Here is an 8520-nt window from a genome sequence, read left to right on the forward strand (position 1 = left end):
GGAGAAAGCAAGACGATTCGTCGATCTCACCTCTCGTTTTCTAGCCGAGATCATCAACTCCGACAAAATGAAGGTCCACGAGGAATTGCACATCAACACGAATCAGGTTACAATGCTGGAGCGTCGCACACCTCACCATATTTGATGCGGCGGAACGGGAAATTATGGCGGTGAGTTCGCCGTCTTTCTTGGAAGAGCTGGCACAGTAGATGGTGGGAAATGCCGCGACCCTCAGGCATCGTAGTTTGATTCTTGGTGACGTGCTATTCCTTCTAGACTTACATCTTGTCGGAGTTTATGATCTCGGCTCGCAAACGAGGTGCGGGATCGACGGTAAGTCGTGAGTTTCCGCCGCCGCTGACTCCATGGATGCCGCACACTTTTATCTTTGCGATTCCAAGGCGCGTGTCTTTTGTTACGGCTTATTTTTTTTTTTTGTTATGTTTTTGAAACGATGTTACAATGCACCACACTAAAATCTACCATACCTAGCATCTTTTAATTGTGATTCCTATTTGTTAATTTCAAGAAGCATCTACAATCTTGAATCTTTTAATCTTTTTGAACTTTTCCTTCGTATTATTAACCAACAAGCAATTTACCAAGTCCTCTCTTTATTTACTTTATGTTCTCTCTAGACCGAAGAATTGTTTCTTCTCGATCCCAAATCACACGATATTCGACTTTCAATCGGGACACAATCATTCTTTCAATAAAATAACGTTCAAATTGCGCTTATATATGACCTAGATAATCTCATATACATAAATTTAAACATTTGACAAGATTTTTTGAATATATTAACAACCTATAATAGGGGTGTCAATTCGGGCCGGCCCGGCCCGGCCCGGTCCAAACCCGCTAAGCCCGTAAATATTTGAGCCCGGCCCGGCCCGGCCCGAAAATAATTTGGGCCTAGAATTCAAAGCCCAGCCCGGCCATTATAGGGCTATAGGGCTTTTCGGGCTTTTGTGGGCTTTTCGAAAAATAATTCACTTCCATCGTTTTAATACATGTGAATTTTCATTAAAAAAAAGAGTTTCATTTTTAAAAAATAAAAAATATATAAAGTGAGTTTAAAATTTTCTTCTCTATCACAAAGTTTTTATTTTTTCGTATGCTTTAAAAACATTTTATACACAAACAAATTTAATAAGATTTAAATAATCAAATATCAATTAAAACAAAAAATATAAGAGAACAAAATTTATGATAAACATGGTCAAACGTTTCATACTTTGTATTTTGAAAATAAAAACATGTTGTACATGAAAGAAGAAGGTACTTTTGTAAAAATTAAAATGTAACACTTTTAATGATGAAACAATAAAGTGCATTAACAACTTTTATATTTGCTTTATTAGAGTTTGGATAAAAATATTTAAATAATATATCAATACTAATAATAGTTTCGATTACAAGAAAGAAGAGTAATATTTACGCTAAAATATAAATTTCGGGTTTTCGGGCCGGCCCTAGCCCAAACGGGCTTAAGCCCAAAATACCCAAAGCCCAAATGGGCCTAGCCCGAAAGGCCCAATTTTTTTTGGGCTTATAAAGCTAAGCCCAAGCCCGGTAATTTTTAGGGCTGGGCGGGCTCGGACTACGGGCTTCGGCCCTAATTGACATGTCTATAGATATCATCAGTACAATCGTGTTTGAAATATTATAATTAATTTTTCACATTAATTTAGGTTATAAAAGGCAACAAATTATTGTATAAGTATTAATACATTTTGATAAAAGAATTGTAAGAGTATCTTAATAATTAAAAAATCTTGACAACACTGAATAACTCCACATTTTATGAACAGAGAGAAAGAAGAAATAAGTTAGTTTTATTATTCCATATGTCACAATATGATATATAAGAAACAAAACTTGGGTCTAGGATGAACCTTTAAATTCATGTGACTTCTTTACACTAATCAAACTGCTACCTAAGATTAGTTAAAAAAACTATTAAATTTTTAAAAAATAAAAAACTAGAAGAAAAAGTAATTAACGTGTGACGTCGCGTTAACAGTTTTGATCTGATTTCTTCTTCTTCATCAATTGGCTTCTTCTTCTTCATCGCAGACACTCCCAAATAATTCTTCACCTAACTTACAGGTTCGAGCTACATCATCACTCAATCAACATATTTAGCCTCAAGTTTAATCATTGTTTGTTATATATATCTCTTGATCATATAGTTATAAGCTTAGAGTTATTAGATCTTTAATCATGTCTATGTATGGTCATATTTGATTTTCTTTTAGATCTTCTGATTATCACGTTTATGTATGAACATAGCAATAGGGAGATTGAGTCAATTAGGTTATGTTTTGCTTTTGTTGCTTTATTTTGATGGTGACAAAAAAATCGATGACTAATGATTATTGCCACACCATTGAAGTCACAATTGTTCTGGCAATAACTAAAAACTATGGAAAGAAAATAGTTTTGATGAAGCCATACACGTTATCATATTAGGTGCGTTTAGTGGGGTTCCAGTGAATGAATCAAAGTTATTATTAGGACATTCTATTGCTTAGCTTGTCATTCTATTGCTTAGCTTGTCATGGGGGACATCTTAAATTATTTTTCAAAAACTCAAGGTTATATTCAGCTTTAATGTGTCTGCTGAACCTTTAGCAAAGCACACACAATGTCAGTTTGGGTTCAAATAATTAACAAGTCCAAAGGTTAATTAATCAGACATCATGATCTCATTAGATCGAAATACCATATGCAGCAGAGTTCGTGTCTTTATTCATTATCATAATGAAAGTATGATTTGTCTCTTGTTGTAATACGGTCACGTCTTACACTTTCTTTTACACTTCAGAACAAAGATAAGCTTGACCTTGGCGATCTTGGGAGAACTATCTCAGGCAACAAAATGGAAGCTTCACAAGCTAATAACTCTGAAGAAACTAAAGTCCGAGATCGTGACGTCTATGTAATTTCAAAAGACAAGGCCGAGAAGCAACAAATGATTCTCCACAGACAACACTATAGTTTAGAAGTTTATGTATGGTTTACATTATAGTTTACAAGTTTAGGTGAGAACAACACTATAGTTTACAAGTTTATGTATAGTTTAATAGTTAATAACTATTTTTATATAACCACAAGTTTTATTACAGAAGATTAAGCTTAGAGAGGCTACAAAGAAGAGAGGGTGATGATTACTGAGTGATATTCAGATTTATAAACGTTGCAAGCATTCCTCTACTTCAGCTTTAGCTCTGGCTGCTCTTCTTTTTCTTTTCTTAAACCTCGCAATGCAAGTCTCGGCCTGCTTCTTCTTCAAGAGATCAGGCTGACCTCTCAGGAAATTAGCATTTTTTTTTGGAGAGACAACAATGACCTCTCCACTCGACTCAACTACTCTCGTTTGCTTCTCCATCATATTTTTTTCTCTAGTTCACTCACTCAGTCTCAGTTTTTGTTCTCACACTCACACTCACGCTTCTTCTTCACTCTTCTGTTTCTTGCGGCTCAAGGCTCTTCTTCTTCTTTCTTTGTAACTTGTTCTTTGCTACTCTCCTTTGTAGCTTGTTCTCTGATACTCTTCTTTGTTCTCTTCCTGGGCACTTCTTCTTAGATCCAATTCGTTTGTAGATTTAATCAAAGGTTCAATTCCAAAAAAAAAAACTTATTTTTTAACTCAATGCTCTTCTTTTCCATCTTCTTCTTCCTCTTGTTTGATACTTTCTCAAGTACAAAATCAGTTTTGGTTCAAGCTTGCGATGATGTTCAAATAGCAGGAAGAAGAAGAAAATCCATGGATGAACATGGTTTGATTTTGGCTTGGAGAAGCTGAAACTGAAATAAGATTTGAAAGGATAGATTGGAGATTCAGAACTTGACAAACCCTTGTATTATTTTCTGTGTAAGCGATTAACAAGAAAAAGCCTATGGACGGCGTTAGTTTCTTTTTTTTTTCAAGCTATATTTCTTTTTCTTTTCTTTAATTTTAGTACATTTTTTTAATTAATCCTAAGTGGCAGTTTGATTGGTGTAAAGAAGTGAGGTGAATTTAAATATATAGGGATAGAACATTAGGATTTCAGAATCCTCTAGAACATGCGCTTATAAGCCTAATGGACATCCACATAATAGTTCATAACACTTCCCCTTGGATGTACATTAAAAAATATGTTCTAAATCGCATAAGATGCTGCCTCATTAAAAACCTTACCAGGAAAACCATGGTGAAGACAAAAAGAGTGCATCGCGCATTTACTCCCCTTGATGAGAACATAACTTGAGATATCTGATAGGACACAATCCAATGTGATGAATTAACTCCTTCTTTTTGGGGTTGTACCGGTTTATTTCTCTTGACAGATTTGACACTCCTCACTAAAACTTGAATATCTTGGTGACCGTAGGACAAAATTACTTCAAACCACTTGGAAATCGAAGCTAACATCCATGTCTAACTTTAGGATCCGATCTGGCTCTATTAAGATGGAAATATCGAGCGGTATTTTGAATATCATAAGATATTAGGTATTTTGAGACAGCTTGTACATGTCCCACGAAAACAGCCATATCTCGAGTTCTATCATGGAGAATGACTTGATTCAAATTGGAGATGAAAATAGACTCAAATATCTTTCTCTGGACACCAATTTCATATTTTAATTCCATCTAGAAGGTCTCCTTTGATTGGAAAAGTTTCGACCTTTGATTATGTTACACGAATGGAATGCGTTCATCTCTTATTCTTCTTCAAGTATAATTGACCTTGATCATTCTCTTCTCCTTCTCTTAGTCTCAAATATACATTAGAAGATTGATATATCTTTATCACTTAAGTGATAACATTCCTCTCAAGGTATCTATCATTTACATATTCTTTGTTGCCTCGTTAAAACTTTTACATAGAAAATCCAATGGGACAAAACTATGATAAGGAAAAAGAGTACAACCATGCACATCATCATATTCTCCCCCTAGAAGCATCATCTTTGGGAGATGTATTCTCATCATATATATCATCCTTTTAGGAATTGCTATAAGCATATCCTTAGTGAATAAGCTCGTTTGATTGTCATATAATCTTTTAGACCATTGGATTTATGGTCTGTAGTATCTCTTTCACACAAAATATCATATCTTGGTCTATTAGGACTCTGTATCTAAATTTCATTTTATTGACAATCTTCTAAACCTTCACATTATTACTTATACATACGAGTTATCATTTTGCTTCTCGTAAAAGTTACACTTATGACTATCCTTCTTGTCATATGAAATCACATCTTTCAATCATGAAATATATCAGTAAATTTCCAATATTATGGTACTTCATGATCAAGAATTATTTCATTTATATGCTGAATATACTCACGCAAAAATGTTCTCGAGAACTAGCAGTTACTGCTTCTAGCAGTCCAAATTCTTATGGGGTTTACCATTACTTGCAGTTTATATTATTTTGGATCATTGACATAATTGTCATTTCCTTTGGCTTTTAATTTTTGTCAGACTAAAGAAACTTGAAAGTTGATGCTTCCACCACATGATGATGTGTTTCTTTATAATCAATTATAGGTGTTTGTGATAATCCTTGTGCAATTATTTCATCACATCTCATGATTTTGTTATCACATCTATTTTTCATATAAAGACCTGTTTATATGCCATTGGTTTTACACCATTAGGTGTACGGACTACCGGTCTGAATACTATTCTCTTTCAAAGAGATTTAAACTTTGCATCTATTGTTTTTTTTCTTTTCAGTCATTTATCACATTGTGTGCACTTTTCAATAGATGATTCATGATCCTCATTCTCATCAACTGTTTCATTGCATGCATAAGTATTTACGACGTCGATTTGATATCAGCTCAATATTGTTCCAAACATGACATAACTATTTGAGATTTTTTTTTGTTTTTATTCTCAGGTACCTGAATTCTTTCTTGTCATGTTTTCTATCTCTTTTCGAGATTCTTAATATTTCATTCCTCGATTCTGCCATTCTCATTCATGCTCCTTTTCGTTTCCGAGGATTTTTTATTTGGAACCAATAGGTCTTTCACGCTTCAAGCGCTCTTTAGACTTATTAGCAGTTTGATACTGGCATTCTGGGACATCCATTTTAATTAGAGCATCTACAGCTGGTACTTGTGACTTAATCACTTTCTTATGGTCAGTAAATGAGTCTGACAACTCATATGTTAATCTTTATAATAAAATTATCTTTATACATTCATTTTGGACTTTTATTCAAGCTATTTAGTCCGAGGATAAATGATAATTTATTTCAAATCATTCATTCTCCAGCTGTTTATTTTCTCTCCTTAATGTTGGATAGACTAACTTTTGAGGCTTTAAATAAATATTATATTAACGGAGATTATATCCAACATATTCATAACCTCCTTTGAGGTCCCATCTTTTATAGTGTGGTGGAGCAACTACAACTTTTCTAGATGAGAATCTTTGGTTCCTGACCCAAAACCAATTTATTGGGGAGAGTTTTTAATTACTATTTGGCATTATGCGAATCAATGCTGCTGCATCTTAAATATGAACATTAGCTACAAGATGTTCATCATGTATCCACACATGCATAAAATAATCATCAAAGGCTTGTTATTTCACCTATATTACCAATTAGTCTCACAAACATCATGTTGCGGATCTATGACAAGGATACATGCAATACTCTTATCGATGCATTAATTATAAACATATGGTGGATGATCAGTCCACCAGTGGGTGATCAAGCCCACAAAACCTCCTTGTATAAATAGATTCTAGATCTATTTGACTGGTAGAAACTGTATTCTTATATTGCCTTCTAAGCAAGCAACATATAGCAGATCATTCGTAAGAATCCTCTGGATCTTCAACGAGTGTATATATGATTATCTTTCGCATCATTACTAAACTGGGATGTCATAACCAGTTTGCCAAACATTACACTTTCGGTAAACTTCTAGTTTACTATTAGATTTATCTCTATTTTTTAATCATTGTGTAGAACAATACAATAGTGTCTTGCGTAATACTTCTGTTCGAAGGTATTCAACATTTCCATTTACTTAATTGTCTCAACATTAGTAGATTATAAATCCAGTGGTTTTATTTTATAAATGACTCATTAAGTCTATTTCCAGTGTGAACATACTTCTGGATGTTCCACTTACTAGGGTTGTGGGATTCTGTAATTCTCTCCCTCGAGATAATGACACTCCAAGTTCATATATCTGGAACTGAATCCCACTTTAGAATCAACGACATATCGAACTTAATGACATATGTTATATCTTAGATCATTTTGACCATTGAGACTTAGGAAAGTATAACGCACTAATGATTTTAAGTTTCATTCCCATAGGCAAGCATGTATATGCTCCTCTAGAGCTTCCAATAATCTTGATACTACAAGACATTGTACTCACAATAAATTTCTTTCATCTTTAGATGAACGAATTATATCTCTTCTTTATTACCATCTTTATTTTCTCAACTTCAAGTGAGAGTATGAGTTCTAAAAAGAAACTCTTTAGATCTTGAACTTATTTATATCCACATTTACGTCTACAACCACTTTTATGTCCACTTTCTTGACCAATGTTGATTTTCTTTCTCAATATAAAATGTCAGATTCTCTTCAAGAGAATGATCATAATCAACTAGACGCGATTTATCAATATATCAATAGCTCATTGTTTTTTTCTTGGTCTCAAGGAGACAAAATATAGTTATAAACTTCTTTAATCTCTTTTTTTTTCTAATCGTGTGTCTACTAGACAACATTACTTATGTGAAAAATATATTTTCAAATATATATGCATCATTAAAAATTTCTTCCAGAAATTTAACTTTTAAACTTAACATCTAACATAGTTGAAAATTATTACGGACTTCATGTCTCGTAATCTTTAGATGCAAAATACATAATGAATTTTAGGTAATCACATTCAGGTGATAATATGATTAATATCTTTCTTTAGATTGTTTTCCAAAACTTATACGGTCAAGTCTTAAACTTAAAGCTCTCATATATATAATGATAATGAAATATAATAATCAAAAATATTTCAAATTATAGAGAATGTATTATTTTAAACGTTTTTATTATATTAGGAAATAAATAATATTCCTATAGTAATTTTCTCAATCACTAGATTTTTATTATTATGCTATTAATCATCTCTACGTCAACTAGTTTTCAATTAAGCATTCAAATAAAAATTAGATGACATGCACAAATTCAACTTAATTTATCTAATAAAACATTAGTTGACTATAAATCCAGACTAATCATGATAGGTAACTTATCTCGATAATGGAGAAGTGGAACAGAGAAAGGAGATATGACATTGAGGAAACGTTGGACATCGTTCATAATCCTCAGCCGAATCTCATACAATATCTCGTCTTTCATAAAGAATATACAATTCAGCATTTTGCTCATGAAACATGGCTACTGTGTTAGTTAACATCAATATTAACATCAAACTGTTGCAGACTGATATTACTAATGATCAAATTGTTACAGATACTAAA

The 8520-nt window shown here is 33.0% G+C and overlaps 1 long non-coding RNA gene across 1 annotated transcript; it reads left to right on the forward strand.

The window, feature by feature from the left end:
- Positions 1-1999: 1999 nt before the first annotated feature.
- On the forward strand, positions 2000-3133 carry LOC106326543. The gene is made up of 2 exons (XR_001267264.1): positions 2000-2112; positions 2831-3133. It is a non-coding gene; the product is annotated as an uncharacterized LOC106326543 (long non-coding RNA).
- The last annotated feature ends 5387 nt before the right edge of the window (positions 3134-8520 follow it).

This window comes from Brassica oleracea, chromosome C2 (assembly GCF_000695525.1).
Source record: "Brassica oleracea var. oleracea cultivar TO1000 chromosome C2, BOL, whole genome shotgun sequence".
NCBI classification, from domain to species: Eukaryota; Viridiplantae; Streptophyta; class Magnoliopsida; order Brassicales; family Brassicaceae; genus Brassica; species Brassica oleracea.